Source organism: Thalassophryne amazonica, chromosome 9 (genome assembly GCF_902500255.1).
Source record: "Thalassophryne amazonica chromosome 9, fThaAma1.1, whole genome shotgun sequence".
Classification (NCBI taxonomy): Eukaryota; Metazoa; Chordata; class Actinopteri; order Batrachoidiformes; family Batrachoididae; genus Thalassophryne; species Thalassophryne amazonica.
Genome location: NC_047111.1, coordinates 109,880,640 through 109,899,666, shown reverse-complemented (window position 1 = coordinate 109,899,666; position 19,027 = coordinate 109,880,640). Strand labels below are relative to the sequence as shown.

The 19,027-nt window shown below is 41.4% G+C and overlaps 1 long non-coding RNA gene across 1 annotated transcript; it reads left to right on the top strand.

Annotated features, from left to right (window-relative positions):
- The first annotated feature begins 8,746 nt into the window (after positions 1 to 8,746).
- On the top strand, positions 8,747 to 14,921 carry LOC117517831. Its single transcript, XR_004562866.1, has 2 exons — positions 8,747 to 9,101; positions 14,028 to 14,921. It is a non-coding gene; the product is annotated as an uncharacterized LOC117517831 (long non-coding RNA).
- The last annotated feature ends 4,106 nt before the right edge of the window (positions 14,922 to 19,027 follow it).

Here is a 19,027-nt window from a genome sequence, read left to right as displayed (position 1 = left end):
GTAGGGCTTCCTTGAGCAGCCTGGTAGGAATGGGGTCTAATAAACATGTTGATGGTTTGGATGAAGTAACTAATGAAAATAACTCAGACAGAACAATCGGAGAGAAGAGTCTAACCAAATACCGGCATCACTGAAAGCAGCCAAAGATAACGATACGTCTTTGGGATGGTTATGAGTAATTTTTTCTCTAATAGTTAAAATTTTGTTAGCAAAGAAAGTCATGAAGTCATTACTAGTTAAAGTTAATGGAATACTCAGCTCAATAGAGCTCTGACTCTTTGTCAGCCTGGCTACAGTGCTGAAAAGAAACCTGGGGTTGTTCTTATTTTCTTCAATTAGTGATGAGTAGAAAGATGTCCTAGCTTTACGGAGGGCTTTTTTATAGAGCAACAGACTCTTTTTCCAGGCTAAGTGAAGATCTTCTAAATTAGTGAGACGCCATTTCCTCTCCAACTTACGGGTTATCTGCTTTAAGCTACGAGTTTGTGAGTTATACCACAGAGTCAGGCACTTCTGATTTAAAGCTCTCTTTTTCAGAGGAGCTACAGCATCCAAAGTTGTCTTCAATGAGGATGTAAAACTATTGACGAGATACTCTATCTCACTTACAGAGTTTAGGTAGCTACTCTGCACTGTGTTGGTATATGGCATTAGAGAACATAAAGAAGGAATCATATCCTTAAACCTAGTTACAGCGCTTTCTGAAAGACTTCTAGTGTAATGAAACTTATTCCCCACTGCTGGGTAGTCCATCAGAGTAAATGTAAATGTTATTAAGAAATGATCAGACAGCAGGGAGTTTTCAGGGAATACTGTTAAGTCTTCTATTTCCATACCATAAGTCAGAACAAGATCTAAAATATGATTAAAGTGGTGGGTGGACTCATTTACTTTTTGAGCAAAGCCAATAGAGTCTAATAATAGATTAAATGCAGTGTTGAGGCTGTCATTCTCAGCATCTGTGTGGATGTTAAAATCGCCCACTATAATTATCTTATCTGAGCTAAGCACTAAGTCAGACAAAAGGTCTGAAAATTCACAGAGAAACTCACAGTAACGACCAGGTGGACGATAGATAATAACAAATAAAACTGGTTTTTGGGACTTCCAATTTGGATGGACAAGACTAAGAGTCAAGCTTTCAAATGAATTAAAGCTCTGTCTGGGTTTTTGATTAATTAATAAACTGGAATGGAAGATTGCTGCTAATCCTCCGCCCCGGCCCGTGCTACGAGCGTTCTGACAGTTAGTGTGACTCGGGGGTGTTGACTCATTTAAACTAACATATTCATCCTGCTGTAACCAGGTTTCTGTAAGGCAGAATAAATCAATATGTTGATCAATTATTATATCATTTACCAACAGGGACTTAGAAGAGAGAGACCTAATGTTTAATAGACCACATTTAACTGTTTTAGTCTGTGGTGCAGTTGAAGGTGCTATATTATTTTTTCTTTTTGAATTTTTATGCTTAAATAGATTTTTGCTGGTTATTGGTGGTCTGGGAGCAGACACCGTCTCTACGGGGATGGGGTAATGAGGGGATGGCAGGGGGAGAGAAGCTGCAGAGAGGAGTGTAAGACTACAACTCTGCTTCCTGGTCCCAACCCTGGATAGTCACGGTTTGGAGGATTTAAGAAAATTGGCCAGATTTCTAGAAATGAGAGCTGCTCCATCCAAAGTGGGATGGATGCCGTCTCTCCTAACAAGACCAGGTTTTCCCCAGAAGCTTTGCCAATTATCTATGAAGCCCACCTCATTTTTTGGACACCACTCAGACAGCCAGCAATTCAGGGAGAACATGCGGCTAAACATGTCACTCCCGGTCCGGTTGGGGAGGGGCCCAGAGAAAACTACAGAGTCCGACATTGTTTTTGCAAAGTTACACACCGATTTAATGTTAATTTTACTGACCTCCGATTGGCGTAACCGGGTGTCAATACTGCCGACGTGAATTACAATCTTACCAAATTTACGCTTAGCCTTAGCCAGCAGTTTCAAATTTCCTTCAATGTCGCCTGCTCTGGCCCCCGGAAGACAATTGACTATGGTTGCTGGTGTCGCTAACTTCACATTTCTCAAAACAGAGTCGCCAATAACCAGAGTTTGATCCTCGGCGGGTGTGTCGCCGAGTGGGGAAAAACAGTTAGAAATGTGAACGGGTTGGCGGTGTACACAGGGCTTCTGTTTAGGACTACGCTTCCTCCTCACAGTCACCCAGTCAGCCTGCTTTCCCGGCTGCTCGGGATCTGCCAGGGGGGAACTAACGGCGGCTAAGCTACCTTGGTCCGCACCGACTACAGGGGCCTGGCTAGTTGTAGAATTTTCCACGGTGCGGAGCCGAGTCTCCAATTCGCCCAGCCTGGCCTCCAAAGCTACGAATAAGCTACACTTATTACAAGTACCATTACTGCTAAAGGAGGCCGAGGAATAACTAAACATTTCACACCCAGAGCAGAAAAGTGCGGGAGAGACAGGAGAAGCCGCCATGCTAAATCGGCTAAGAGCTAGTAGCTGCACTAAGCTAGCGGATTACTAATAACACGCAAAGTGAATAATGTGTAAATAATTTAGAGGTGATTCAGCAGAAGGAGTGCTTTAGTTAAGGCACGTAAAGATTACACTGGGAAACAAATCGTAATCTAGATAACTAGATCAATCTAACTGCGCAGATTAAACAGCTAACAGATACAGAAAAACACCGCTGTGCTCCGGAACAGGAAGTGATACAATACCGCAGTGAGAGACAACCACCAGTATATCATCATCATAGCAATGAAAGGTAATCCAAAAACGCCGCAATATGTGCCCAAGGGGTGCTATACCCAAATGTCATGTCACTAAGGTTAGAGGCAGTGTTATTGTACAAAACACAGTGAGAACGACTGGTCAGGTATGATGTCAACCATGCAAGGGCATTCCCAGTAATCCTAAAATGATTTTGCTCGAGCAGAATATGGTAATCCACGGTATCACAGGCAGCACTGAGATCTAACAGCACCAGAACCATAGTGGTGTCCAAATCCATTGCAAGCAGAAGATCATTCACCACTTTAGTGAGAGCTGTCTCTGGAATGATATTTTCTGAAAGCAGACTGCAGTGGCTTAGAAAGATTATTCTTAGTAAGGTGGTCCACAAGCTGCTGTGAAAGCACCTTTTTTTTCCTGAATTTTAGCACAAAATGATAGTGATATTGGGTTATAGCTTTTCAATTACACTAGGGTCAAGATGAGATTTCTTAAGTAATGGTTTAATCACTGCATATTTGAAACATTTAGGAACACATCCAGAAGTTAATGAGAGCTTAATCATTTCCAGCACAGTCGGCCCAAAGTGGACCATAGGTCCTTAAACAGTTTTGTTGGTATAGGATCAAATAAGCAGGTTGTGCTTTTTGTAGACGTTACGAGTTTCGTCAGCACGCCTAGTGAGATACTATCAAATTCTGTAAATCTAGGTAAAACCTCAATAATGGCACCCACCTCAATAGTAGGGTGTAATGGTTGGGTTAAGGCATGCTGGGATATGTTTAACCTAATGTCATTTTTTTTTTTTTCTCGAAGTAATCCAAGAAATCTTGTGCTGTAAAAGGAGAGCGACTTACAGGTGGTTGTCCATGAATAAGTGTTGCCACCGTGTCAAACAAGAACTTTGTGTTATGCTTGTTTTTGTTGATCAAATCAGAGTAATAGGCCCAATTTGTAGCCAGTCGTGCAAGCTTATAGTCTAAGATAGCATCATGCCACGTGAGGTGGAATACTTCTAATTTTGAACTACGCCATTTTCCTTCTAGACCTCTAAACTCATGCTTGAGGTCACTGAACTAAGGTGTCTGTGTTTTTCGGTGGTGTGGTTTAAATATTTAAATATAGGTGGCACAATCATGTCGAGTGTAGTTTTGAGCGCTGAGTTTAAACTATCCACAAGACTGTCTACCTGTTGGGCATTTTCCAAACGTGATGCGAAGATAATCAGGCAGTCTTGCTTTGAGTTCAGTCATAGTTGAGGAGTTAATGTGTTGCCGCAGTGATAAATAAGGTTGTTGTTCCGCTAAACACGGCAGCGAAACTGTAAACCTAATTAGTGAATGATGAGGGACTGCTGATGCAAGAGGCATGATGTCAATATTTGTGACAGTAATACCACGTGCGAGAACCAAATCCAGGGTTTTGCGTCAAATCCCGAATGTATTGCTGGAATCCTAATATATCCATAATTTCTATCAATGATTTTCAGATTTTTTTTCTTGCCTAAAGAGTGGTAGAACCCCGAGCTGTGTGTTGAATGTCATTTCAGGAAATGGGTTTGAATGAGGCACTTGAGTCAGACACAACTCTGATTTTGCCCAGCTTCTGGGAATGGTACACTCTAATTGTTGGAAGGTACCAGCATTCTTCACCTGGTTTAACTCGTGGTGCCTTTTCTGCCTGGTCATTATGAAAGATTTTCTGCATAAATTCAGTGAATTGTTCTCATGTCTTGTCATGTCCATAGCAGAGCGGTGAGGTGCTTCAGAGCCTGTTCTTTGTTTTTGGGAAGTGAGGTGCTTCAGAGCCTGTTCTTTGTTTTTGGGAAGTAGAGGATGTGGTGTAAGGAATGGTAGGGTCGCCACCCAGTGTTATCTTTGTCCATGTGAACCTCTCTGTCTATTATCTCAAAGATTTTGTCCTCCAATAGATGAGGCTGTTTCGTGATCATCAGGATTTCTTCGGAATACATTAAGTTGTCTGTTGGTTTGAGTGGAGCTGTTTGTACGGCGTAGAATGTGTGGTGTACAGTTCACAGGGGTTGAAATACATTTTTTAACCTACTTGCACTGGTGCTAGTAACAAAAAATTACTTGCACCAAAAAAAGTTACTTGCACAACCAAAAGTCAGTCTTATATCAACCTTAAAACGCCTCCCCTGATGTGTCAGACTCTTCCTCTCTGAGGAGAGTTTGAGGGCAGAGTAGCAGCAGCGACTGTTGTTGTTTTTTTTTGTTTTTTTTTCTTTTTTTCACGTGTGCACACGAATGAATCATCCATGAAGATTATTTTATTTATTAACTACACAGATGTATAATAAAACAAATGGTGACTGGTTTATAACACAATTATGATAGAGTTTGAAGGGAGAGAGAGCGAGGAACTACGGAGCCCTGGAAATGTCATCGCAAAATGTTTTGCATGTGGAGAGAATGTGCGCACGTTTCGTTATATTGTCCGTACGTTTCATTATATTGTGCACACGTTTTAAGCATCGTTTGAATAAAACAAGGGCACAATTTGTAAAACGTGCACTCAATTATTCAATATTGTCTTGACAAATAAATGTTGACTATTAGTCAACAAACCAGCAGACAGTGTAATACATTTCCCCATTAGCAATGGATGTGGTCAGGGTATATCATGGTTTGGGCGCACAAGGACATACAGAGAACTCCAGCTGCCTAGCATGGCATCATCCTCCAGATGATGCCATAAAAAAGGATGCTGAGGATGAAGTGTCTCCCCGTCGTGAGGATGATAATTTAGCTCATATTATGGAGTTCATTTTGAACGAAAGGAAAACATGCGCAAGTTTTATTAATTCGAGGGCTCAATTAAAGAAGAACGTGCGCACGAATGATCACAGCCAGGAAAACGTGTGCACGTTTTATTAATTTGAGAGCATGTTTTATTAATTCGTAGACTCAGTTAAAGGAAAACTTGTGCACAAATTATCATGGCCAGAAAAAAATATCACTTTAAGTGAACCTCACCTGGGTTCCGTAAGGAACCACAGCAGTAGCCAGTGTGGTTCAACTGGTGGGATTTTATTTGCAACAGGAGCTTGGTGATGACAATGCTGTACAATGTCAGGTGTGGGGATTTCTGGCATCGTTTTGCATTGTAAAAGAGGTGGGAGTGCTTCACGAGCCTTTCCGTCTAGAGATGAGACAACAAAATCATGAGGTTTCCTTCTTGTTGCTTGTTTTATGCCCGCATAGATGGAGGGGGCTACACTGATGCCATATAGATCAAAGAAGACCGACTTGGCAAGAAGTCATCTTAGACCACATACATTTTTTTGAGCATTGTTGGGACAGTTTGCAGGGTACGCTGTCACAAGGGAGATGATTGAACAAGAACTGAGTCCAACAGATTCGTCACAGATTTCTGTGCATTTTCATGGTCCATTGTCTTGCTCTTGCTGTGTCGGTTGTGCCTCTGTAGACCAAATAGCAGTGCCAGGGTGTAGCACAGTAAGGTGCTTGTTGCTATTACACTCTTTGCACTTGGGAACAACTTTACAGTCTTTAAGTGCTTAGTGGATGCAAAACAGTGAAAACGGATAGAATTCTCTTTTAGATAAGCTTTTCTTTCATCTGAGTGCTTGACTCTAAATCCATGGCACTTTGCTAAGGGGTGTGGCTTCTTGTGCATAGGGCACCACTCAGCTGGCTCATCTGATTTCTTTTCTGATACACTATTTGGGATTGAAGGTGTAACTGCAACTTCAGTTTTCCTCACTGACACTGTTTTGTAATTGTGGTTCTGTCTCATAGGTTTCTCTGGCTTTACATGGGGTCATTCCATGTCAATTCAATGAATATTTGAGGGGCCTCACGCACTTTGTCTCAGATTTTCTTTAAATTTTAATCAAATATTCCCAGACTATTCAGAACAACAAATCTGTAGTTTGAGGCCTGAAGGCCAAGTAGTTTCTGAGATATGGCCAATTTAGTGTGCATGGGGTCTGCCGTTTTTTAGGCAAAAATTATGGCCGTCATTTCTGGAGCCATGTAAAAGGTAGAATATCTCAGCAAATAATGGACTTAGAGGCCTGAAATTTTCTGTGGCAGTTGTCATGGACACCCAGATGTGGACTATAGTGAAACAACAAACATTGACACTGAACTGTGAAGTTTATGTATGCTCAAACTATGGAAGATATTACATTGACTATTGCGAGATCCATGTTTGAGACACTGAAGCATACCATTACACTCAAAGAAGCCTTTCCATTTCTTGGCTCCTTAATGTCAGCTATACTGGCTATGAAATATGTAAATTTAGCATATCTGTGGTAAACAATTATTGTGGGAGAAACCTCTGAAATCTGGGGAAAAAAAAAAATTGTGGTTAAATTTTATTAGAAGAAAAGCTCATGTGGGCAGTAAATAAAACTCTTCAAACTGATTCCATTTTGAAGCTGTTGATATCTACTTTGTGTTATAAATATGGCCGTCTTTATGAAACTCCTTCCTGGTTAATTTAAGCATCCAATTATGGCTAATTTGTGCACTCGTGAATGTATTTCTAGTGCTGAACTGACAGATTCATTTTAATTGTGTGCACACACTGCATTCATATGATTCATGGCACACCTCCAGAATGCTTGCACGTAGATCTGCCAGAGGGATTCTCCAGGGTTTCTAGGTTTGCCTGGCTACATATGAAACAAAGTATCAAAAGGGTGGAAAGAAACATTTTGTGCCTCCTTGTACTTGGGGCCCTGTGTAATCCAGTGTTCTTGTAAGCCATAGGGAAGCTTTTCTACCATAGGGAGAACCCCCCCTCGCTGTGTTGAGATGGGCTAAACCTGGTAACTTTCCCCCTGATTTAGCTGATTTATTTTTGTAAAAGTCTCTAGTTTTAGCAGCAGAGCATTTTCAATAATCTCAGGCAGGGATGCACCGATCCACAATTTTTATCTTCCGATTCGATCCCGATACCTGAATTTGGATATCTGCCGATACCGATACTTTTCCGATCCGATACCAGAGATCTGTTTGCTTTTAATATTATCATTATTGTTGATTTTATATGAGGATTTTCTTAAAAAGGGGACCTGAAAGTTCAGCTACAATTAGCCAGAAGGTGCATCTAAGATGAAAGCCTAGATTTCATGTTTTGGTGAAAGAATTAAGTACTTTTATTTTTTTTTTATAGACTTTTATAGCCTTATTTTTATAGACAAAGAGAAAAGACAGTGCACACTCTCTCTCTCTCGCTCTCTTTTTCTTTCTCTCACCGTTTTTGTGCTGTGCAAACTTCAAACTTTTGAGAAACACGAATCCTTTCAACTGTAAAATAAATGTATCATCACCAATGCTCCCTCGCAGGATTTTAATGGAGACTTTTTCCCTTTCAGCGGACAGAATCTCTGGAAGACAAAGACTGAATTAAAATGTAAAACAAATCCTCCCAATGTACATTACCACTTTATCGGTTCCATCAGTGCAAAAACTTACTGTCATCAGGTCAAACTCACCACTCTGATACTTTTAATTTAATTTGTTTCTTTGCAGACATGCAGCCGTTGATGATTAAAGAAGAAATTCCCCCTGAACACCAGGAATGGAATCTGAGTGTTGACCAAGAGGACATTAAAGAAGAAGAGAAGCTCTGGATAAGTCAGCAGGGAGAGCAGCGTCAGCAGCTGGAGGAGGCAGATCTCACCGAGTTTGGTTTCACTGCCGTCCCTGTGAAGAGTGAAAATGATGACAAGCCAGAGTCATCACAGCTTCATCAAAGCCGAAGTGATGAGAGCACAGAGGCTGAGCCTGTAGCCAGCAGCTCATCTGTACACAGAACACTGACAGCAGAAGCTGATGGAGGACCACAACCAGCCAGCAACTCAGGTCCAAACAGTCATTTACAACCAGGTACCAGTGGCAGGAGTTCAGACAGTTGTGGAACTGAGACTGATGACAGTTATGACTGGAAACAGACCAGAAAACTTTGGTCAAGTTTTAACTGTCGAAAAAATATCAATATCGTTAGTTCAAGCAACACTGATGAGAAACACTTTACAGGCTTTAAACATGTACAAGCATTTGATAAAATGAACAACTCAGAGCAGCAAAAGGGGAGGCAAGCAAGCGGAAAACCATTTAGCTGTTCTGATCAGAGTAAAAGACAAAATCAGAAGGGCACTCTGAACAAAGGAATGACAATTCAGATAGGACAAAAACAATTTGAGTGTTCTGAATGTGGTCGAAAATTTGTACAAAATAGCAACCTGAAAAAGCACATGATAATTCATACAGGACTAAAACAATTTGAGTGTTCTGAATGTGGTCGAAAATTTGGACAAAATAGCAACCTGAAAAAACACATGATAATTCATACAGGTCACAAACAATTTGGCTGCTCTGAATGTGGTCGCAGATTTGGAGAAAAGGGCCATCTGAAAAGACACATGATAATTCATACAGGACAAAAACAATTTGTATGTTCTGAATGTGGTCACAGATTTGGACAAAAGCACAACCTGAAACAACACATGATAATTCATACAGGACAAAAGCAATTTGTATGTTCCGAGTGTGGTCGAAGATTTGGACTAAAGCGCAACCTGAAACAACACATGATAATTCATACAGGACAAAAACAGTTTGGCTGTTCTGAATGTGGTCGAAGATTTGGACAAAAGCAAATCCTGAAACAACACATGATAATTCATACAGGACAAAAGCAATTTGTGTGTTATGAATGTGGTCGCAGATTTGGACTAAAGCACAACCTGAAACAACACATGATAATTCATACAGGGCAAAAACAATTTGGCTGTTCTGAATGTGGTCGAAGATTTGTTGAAAAGGGCCATCTGAAAAGACACATGATAATTCATACAGGACAAAAACAGTTTGTATGTTCTGAATGTGGTCACAGATTTGGACTAAAGCACAACCTGAAACAACACATGATAATTCATACAGGACTGGACACAAACCTCGAGTGTCCTCGGTCCCACTGTGAAGGGGTTTGCCAGGAGAGATCCTGGTATGAGGATGTTTCAAAAGAAACAAACCTCAGCTAAAAACTCCACAAAGCGCATAGGCACCAGGGCGTATGAAGAAAGCAATGGTGCAACTTTTTCCAGTGCTGCAAGAGACATCTCTTCTGTGGCAGCACTCAGCTGGGTCATCCACCAGATAGTTCTGATCCTGGACCCCAGCAACAACACCATCAAAGGGCTAAAAGAATCCAGTGAAACTACATAAATTCAAATTCAAATTTATTAATTTATATAGCGCCAATTCACGACAAAATCGTCTCAAGGCGCTTCACAACATAAAAAACAATTAAAAATTTAAAACACAATATAAACAACCATAAAAGAAAGACAGCAGTAAAAGAATAGAAGATTAAAAACACATCATAACACTAATGATAAAACAGGGAAAATAAATGAGTCTTAAACGTGATTTAAAGGTCTCCACAGTGTCCGACTGCCGAATGTGTGCCGGCAGATCGTTCCACAGAGCTGGGGCACGATAGGAAAAAGCTCTGTGACCGGCAGAGCTGGTACATAGGGGCTTATCAAGTCAGCCAGATAGGGAGGTGCAAGTCCATGAACAATTTTATAAACTAAAATCAGTACTTTAAAATCCGATCTTGCAGAAACAGGAAGCCAGTGCACGGATGCCAAGATTGGCGTAATGTGGTCAAACTTTCTGCTCTGTGTCAAAAGTCTGGCAGCAGCATTCTGAACAAATTGAAGACCCCTGATCCTGGACTGCGGTAAGCCAGAGAATAGAGCATTACAATAGTCCAATCTAGAAGAGACAAACGCATGAATCAAAGTCTCAGCATCAGCCATAGACAGAATAGGACGAATCCTTGCTATATTTCCCAAATGGAAGAAGGCAGTCCTTGTAATGTCTCTAATGTGGAGATCAAAGGACAATGCAGGATCAAAAATTACTCCCTGGTTCCTCACTTTATCCGTATGATGTATAACACACGGACCTAAGCTAAATGCTAGCTGATCAAATTGATGCTGATATCTCGCTGGACCAAAAACCATAACTTCAGTCTTATCAGAATTTAAAAGAAGGAAGTTACTAGACATCCAACTTCTTACTGATGCAAGACAGTCTTCCAAGGATTTTATGTGAGTAAGATTACCAGCAGTTATTGGCATATACAATTGAGTGTCATCAGCATAGCAATGAAAGGGAATCCCAAAACGCCGCAATATATTCCCGAGGGGTGCTACATAAAGAGAAAAAAGCAAGGGGCCCAAATCGGATCCCTGAGAAACCCCAAACTTCATGTCTCTACGATTGGAGGAGGTTCCATTACACAATACACAGTAGGAACGACTGGACAGGTACGATGTCAACCATGCAAGAGCAGTTCCAGTAATCCCAAAGTGATTCTGCAGCCTATTGAGTAGAATATGGTAATCCACAGTGTCAAATGCAGCACTAAGATCCAGCAGTACCAGGACCGTAGTGATATCCGAGTCCATTGCTCGCAAAAGGTCATTCACTACTTTAGTAAGTGCTGTCTCTGTGGAGTGAAATTTTCTAAAAGCAGATTGCAGTGGCTCAAAAAGATTATTCTCAGTGAGGTAGTCCACGAGCTGTCGCGAGACCACTTTTTCCAGGATTTTAGAACAAAATGACCGATTTGATATCGGTCTATAATTCTTCAATACACTAGGGTCGAGATTAGATTTTTTTAAGTAATGGTTTGATCACTGCAGACTTAAAACACTTAGGAACAGATCCAGAAGTTAATGAGAGATTTATAATTTCCAGCACAGTTGGTCCAAGAATGGGCCACAGGTCCTTAAACAGTTTTGTTGGTATAGGATCAATTAAACAGGTTGTGCTTTTAGTAGACGTCACGAGCTTCGTCAGTGCGCCTAGCGAGATACCATCAAAATCTGTAAATCTGGATACCACCTCAGTGGGCGCATCCACCTCCACAGCAGTATGCAGTGGTTGGGCCAAAGCCTGCTGAGATATACTCAACCTAATATCCTCAATTTTCTTCTCGAAGTAATCCAAGAAGTCCTGTGCTGAGAAAGGAGAGTGAATAACAGGTGGCTGTCCATGAAGTGCTACAGTTTCAAACAAAAACTTGGAATTATGCTTATTTTTATTAATCAAATCAGAATAATAGGCACGCTTTGTAGCCAGTAGTGCCTGCTTATAATCCAAGACAGCATCTCGCCATGCAAGATGGAACACCTCTAACTTAGAACTACGCCATTTCCGTTCAAAACCTTGAGCCTTCTGCCTAAGGTCACGCAGGTAACCATTAAACCAAGGTGAGTATGCCTTGGGAAGGCGTGTCCTCAAGAGAGGAGGCGCAACCTTGTCCAGTGTGGCCTTGAGCGCTGAGTTCAAGCCATCCGCAAGACTATCTACTGATTGAATATTCTCTAACCCCGAGGCCAAAATTTCAGGCAGTCTGGCTTCGAGTTCTATCATAATTGAAGGAGTAATGCGTCGCCGCAAAGAAAGACAAGGCTTTTGATCCACTAGGCGCGGCAACATAAATGCACACCTAACAAATGATCACCAAGGCAAGAGGCAAAATGTCAATGTTTGTGACAGCAAGGCCACGTGTGAGTACCAGACCAAGGGTATTTCCACTAGTATGTGTTGAATCCTGAATACATTGCTGGAATCCCAGCGCATCCACAAGTTCCATAAATGACTTGCAAAGGGGATCAGAGGGCTTATTTATGTGAATATTAAAATCACCAATAATCAAAATGTTGTCCACACTAGCTGACAGGCTAGAGATGAATGCACCAAATTCATCTAAAAATTCAGAATATGGGCCAGGAGGCCTATAAACAGTGACAACATGGCATGACTGATTTCCATACTGCTGACCCTGACAATATGTAGCATCATGGGCAGAGCGGAGAGTCAGATGCTCAAACGAATTATATTTATGCCCCCCGACAGTCAAGAAGGTAAACTTAGATTTATAGATAAAAGCAACACCCCCGCCTTGCTTTGCACAATGAGACATGTGACTGACTGTGTACCCTGGTGGGCAGGCCTCATTCAGAGGAAGCACAGCTGTGGGTTTGAGCCAGGTTTCACATAACCCAATCATGTCCAAATGATGATCCATAATTAGATCGTTAATCAACAGGGATTTTGACGACAAAGATCTGATGTTAATAAGACCCAAACTGAAGACTTCTGTCGGTTTGACAGACTGACATCTTTGAATAGGCCTGAGTATCTTAAAATCCACTCCACGTTTTCCATCCAGCGCCCGGAGAGTGTCAGGAACCGCTGTCGTCACATCAGGACTACAATTCCCAGAAGCTGCAGCGCTCTGATGACGTGGGCGCCGAGCACCGATGCGCTCAGCTGACCAGATGACCGGCACAGATGACCCAGTTCGATGGAACACAAGCTTTCTCCGGGAGCCTCTGTGGACACAGCGACGTCGGCGGAACAAGCCAAGCTCTCTGATAGCGAGAATGTCCCGAGGGACATTATTGTTGTTCAAGCTTCGTAGCTCAGCTGCAGAGTAGCTTAGCATCACGCCAGCCGAGGGAGTGAAATGCGGCGTCGTACAGCGCAAAGCAGGCAATAAACAATCAAAGATAACTAAAAATGCACACTGAAGGACCAAAAACCACGTTAAGTACATATCCAAAATAAAAATTACACTCAAGCCACTAATAACCGAATTATACACGAGAAAACTGGAGAAAATCAGACGAGCGGCGAACACACAACGCCAGCAGTTGTAAATTGGTCCATTGGGGAGAAGAAAAAGATCTTTCACTGTTTCGCTTACTCAAACATGAGAAGTGGGGCAGGAGATCAAAGGCAGTATTTGAGGAGAGGATAGGTCACCATCTTGAAGAGAGCCCTCGGATACAAAGTCAGTAATGTTAAGGGTGCAACTTTAGACCCCATGTCTGGGGCCCACTGCACTCTGTTAGAAGGAAATTCAAGGCAAATTAACAAAAACAATTGTATGTTCTGAACGTGGTCAAAGATTTGGACTAAAGCACAACCTGAAACAACACATAATTCATACAGGACCAAAACAATTTGGCTGTTCTGAATGTGGTCGAAGATTTGGACAAAAGCAAATCCTGACACACATGATAATTCATACAGGACAAAAAACAGTTTGGCTGTTCTGAATATGGTCGAAGATTTGGACAAAAGCAAATCCTGACACACATGATAATTCATACAGGACAAAAAACAGTTTGGCTGTTCTGAATATGGTCGAAGAGTTGGACTAAAGCACAACCAGAAACAACATAATTCATACAGGACAAAAACAGTTTGGTTGTTCTGAATGTGGTTGAAGGCTTGGACAAAAGAGCTACCTTTAAAAGACACATGATAATTAATACAGTACAAAAATGGTACGGTATATGCCCTGTCATGCAACCTATTGCACAACCAACAAATTACTCTCCTCAGCAAACACATTTCCAGCAAAGGACACCAGAACAAGCCAGTCCCTCATGCAAAAGGAGATGTAGAAGTCAAACTCCACCCCCAACAAAGTAGGAGTCACATGTCACACCAACAAATTGGGAGCTGTTCACCACAACAACAAAAAGGGAGACATTCATTGCACCAACAAGCTGGGAGCTATTAACCATCTCCACCACAAAACAATATACAGATGCACCCAGACCGAGAGCAGTGGGGATTACAAGAGGAATTGGCTAACAAGATTGAGGAAACAGGAGAATAGACATGAAAGAGCGTCCAAAACTTATCAAAGTGAAGGTTTAAAAACTTCAAAAGTATGCTACAGAAAGTTAACGTGGGACTGTCTAAACTGGTTCCAAAAGGAACCACATTGACAGAATTAAATTGTGTAAATTATGGAGCGGCATGGTACATACAAAGTACATTAGCTCCACATGATCTGGAGAGAAAAGGAACCATAATTAAGAGAAAGAATACTGTGCCAGGATGGGAAAAGACATTACAACAAAAAATCGGCCGCCTAAGAGCAGAGATCTCCCAAATGGCAACTTTTTTGGGAGGCCAAAAGCACAAAAGAAACCTTAAAAAAAAAAAAGTAATCGTATTAAAAGAAACTAGAATGTTGAAGATAAACAGCTGGGTGGGAGGCTGGCTGAACATCAAGCCTTAGTGAAAGCTTTTGCTGCACAAATTAGGAACAAAAACAGGAAAATACAAGCAAAACAGATAAACAAGCAACTTGCAAAAAAAAACCCAGGCTAGTGTACAGGAAGCTGGCAAACGGCACAATAGAAGTACAACAGCCACCCAAGAGAGAAGTTGAAAAATTCTGGAGATCACTCTTTGAAGACTCAAACAACACCAAGAGGCACAGTGGATTGAAATAATAAAACAGAAAAACAAAGACAAACAGCAAATACCAGCAATTGTAATCACTGAAGAGGAGATCAGGAAAAAAATGAGTAACTTCAAGGCCCCTGGCATCGACAAAATCCCAAATTTTTGGTTGAAAAGGCTGACAGCATTGCACCACCCAAGGGCGTAGGTTTGGTCTCAGCTTTGGTAGGGACAATACCACCCCCCCGGCCCCCCTGCCCACCACCCCCTAACCACTCATACCATTAGACGCACAAGTACAGCATAATACATAACATATGACGACATAATGCTGAATAATTTAACACTTTATTTACAATATTAAGCGTGTAGGCAAACAAACAAATAGCTTAAATAACAAAATTGCACCCAAAATCACGAATCTATTCGATAGGCCTACACCTGAGAGAACAAGACAACAAAAAAATACTTGTGGAGCTAACAAAAAAAAAAAAAAAAAAGTTTTTGCAACCAAGATGTATAATCTATTCTCTTCATCAATAATGCAGTTGTAGGTATCTGGCAACCTAATTTAAAAAAAAAAAAAAAAAAGGGATTTCCAATGATATATATGGTGTATTACGGTAAACGAAGCCTGTGATGTCATAACGCAGAGGAAAAACACGGAAGTTTCACACTAATGCGCCGCTGATTCTCATTACCGTAAGTTCTCATGTAAGCCCTTACTCTGAAAAATTTAACACTGACAGCAAGCCAAGAACCCGTGCTTTCCAACAGCATGCTATATGTTGCATATATTACGGTAAAGTGCGTTCGGTGACTTTTGAAACGAGGCAAAAGTATGAAAAAGAGCGCAAAACTGACAAAAAAGTACAGAGACAGACAGCAAACATAAATGTAGTAATTTCTGAGGAAAAGGCAGGATGTTAGTGTCATTTGTGAAGGTGTGTGTGGGTGTGCAGTTTATTTTAAGTGTGGCGCACAGCATTGTTCGCAAGCCCTCCACCCCGCCCTTCTTGTTTTTCTGCACCGGAGCAGTGTTGCCAGATATGAAATATGAAAGTATCATACCAAAACCTCAAAATTATCGTATTTTGGGAGAAATGATCGTACACAAACAAAACGCATACAACGTAGCTATTTTAGTTTTTTTTTTTTTTTTTTTTTAATTTCCAAAGAATTTTATGTCACATTTTTAAACAGTAATTATAGTAATGGGGAAACTAGAACGCACTACTAGATTTTTTTTTTTTTTCTGTGAAGGGACACAAACGTGTTAATTACCAGACTAGAAAGAGTCGAATTCAACCTCGAGGTGGCTGTCGTCATCCGATGCCGTGGCCACTTGTGCAGATTTTGTTGAACACAGTAAAATTGTTGACACCTCCATAAGGAACTTGAACTTTTTTTATTTTTCTTGTATATCTCTTTGCTCTTGTGTTTTGTTCGTTTGTTGTTGCATTTGTTGAAATAAAGTTTCAAAAAAAAAAAAAAGATGTTGGTTGGGGAATCTTCCTGTCACGGCACAGATTGGATGGGAACTCATTACTTTGTATGGAGAGGGGGCGGGCTTTCAAATGACGTTGTCCCGGGCGGCCAAAGCCAGCAGCAGCCCTGTGTGTGTTGTGTCTTTGATGCCGCCTGAGTGCAACGCCTGCAAAATGATTCTTGGGTGTCAGAGAGAGATGCGTGTTTGGGCAACAACTGAAATTATCGTACATTTTGGATTTTTTCCCATTATTGATCGTACATCGTACAGAGGGCAAAACTATCGTACAAATACGATAATTATCGTACATCTGGCAACACTGCACCGGAGCCACCCATCCTCTGCGCTCCGGGACCTCCCACTTTACAAATTAAGCACTGCCTGCCACGAGATGCGCTTTGTTTACGTCCATGTGAGAAGAACGTGAGCCAATGAAATTGCAACATGGGTAACCCTGTCACGTCGAAAACACAAAACATGACGACTAAAATTATAGTATTGAGTTCGCAAAAAAATAGTGAATGATTTTGTTATATAAACAAAAATGCTAAATATTGGTAGGGACTATTTTGCCATCCCAAAATAATGGTTGTGACTTGTCCCTATGGTCCATATGCAAACCTACGCCCCTGGCACCACCACTATGCCGTAGCTTTCACAAAAATATTGAACGGAGAAGAGGACACACCAGACTGGCTAACAAGTGGGAACACAAACGTACTTCCAAAGACCAAGGAAACACAGCTTCCCAACAAGTACAGACCCATCTGCTGCCTAACAACAACATACAAATAAATAAATGGCTGACAGGAATCATAGCTGATGCCATTTATGAACACCTGGACACGGGTGGCTACCTGGAAAATGAACAGAGAGGTTGTTTCAGAAAGAGACCAGTTATTGATAAACAAAGCTATCCTGGAGGACTGCAAAAAAGGAGGAGAAACCTCAGCATGGCTTTGATTGATTACAAAAAGGCATTTTACAGTATGCCACACTTCTAGATCATGAGGTGCCTAGATTTGTACAAGATCAGTGAGGAAATAAGATCTTTCCTGAGGGTGGAACACCACCATCACACATAACCGTAGACCTGCTTAGCAACATCCTGAGGGTATGATTTGGGTGGAGGCAGAGGAAGGAAACATCAGGAAGTGGTGAACCATCTCTTATTTTTGGACAACTTGAAGAACTTTGCTGACTCTGAGCAGGGGCTCAGTCAGCTAGTGGAGGCAGTTCGTAACTTCACCATGGACACTGGTATGGAATTTGGACTGGATAAATGTTCTAAATGTACAATCGGAGGAAAAAAGAAAGCAGCAGAAAACAAACAGTTGGATGAAGGGAGGTACATTGAAGATTTGGCTGAAGACTCCACATACAAATACTTTGGAATTGAAGAAAATGAGAGAGTGAGTAACACAAGAATATCTAAACCATTTTTTTAAAAAAAGCTCTGCAATCAGAATTAACACCAAAAAAAATGTTAACATTTGTGTAACAACAAAACTGACATGTTTGAGGGCAGGGCTTCCATCAGGCTCCAGCAGGTCATGTGACAAGTTGATTTCTTAAGTTTCAGCAGCAGCACACAGATTGTTCAATCTGTTCATTGAAACCTGAAACCAAAGTCTTGGGGCCTCATGTACAAAGACTTGTAGTGACTTTCGACTAGAAGTTGGCATACGCCAAAACCCTGAATCAGGCGTAAGCACAGATATATTCAGGTGTATCAAAGTGTGCATAGGCATGAATCCACGCATGTTTGATTTGTACATCCCACTGAACGTGGAATCAAGCACATGTGCACATAGGGCTGGGTACCGAACTTTGGTTCTTTTGTGGCACCGACCGAAATGTTTTGGTAGTACAGAGTATCGAAACATGCCTCGTCTTTTGGTCTATTGGTGCCAAGTTTCGGTATCCAGAGGTAATCATGTGCAAGAAGAGCGGTCTGCAGCCGTCCTTCTCTCAGCATTCAAGCCCGCTTGTTGACCTTCCAGAGCACGAGCAGCCTTCAAAATCTCCACCACCGGGCTCCGCTTCAACTGCATTTTAATATGTGCATCGTTTTGAAGCTTAAAGCAATGAAGCACTGTTCTGACCCACTGCTTTGGTTCTTTGCTTCGCTACTTTTCAGAAGCGGAAAATCCGCTTCTTAACCCCTCTCAGATCCATTAAAATATGTCAATCGTGAGTCACTTTTGTGCGGATTAAAGTCACTAATTGGGACTCCTGTCTTGTTGCGAACAGGTCCAAACGCTGCGAGGCTCTCTGCCGAGCGAGTCATGTAGGGAAGATAGCGTACGGTCGGAATTAATAACTTTAAAGTGAATCACAATTTAAATCAAATGACACCTCCTTCCAAACGTTGTAACACAAACAATAAACTGCAGTTGATCAAAAGTTTTTTTGTTTTTTTCTCCTTCCCTCCCAACATGAGAAGTTCTGCACTGACGTGCAGCAGCCATCTGAGCTCAGCTCAGATGCTATGGAGAGATAT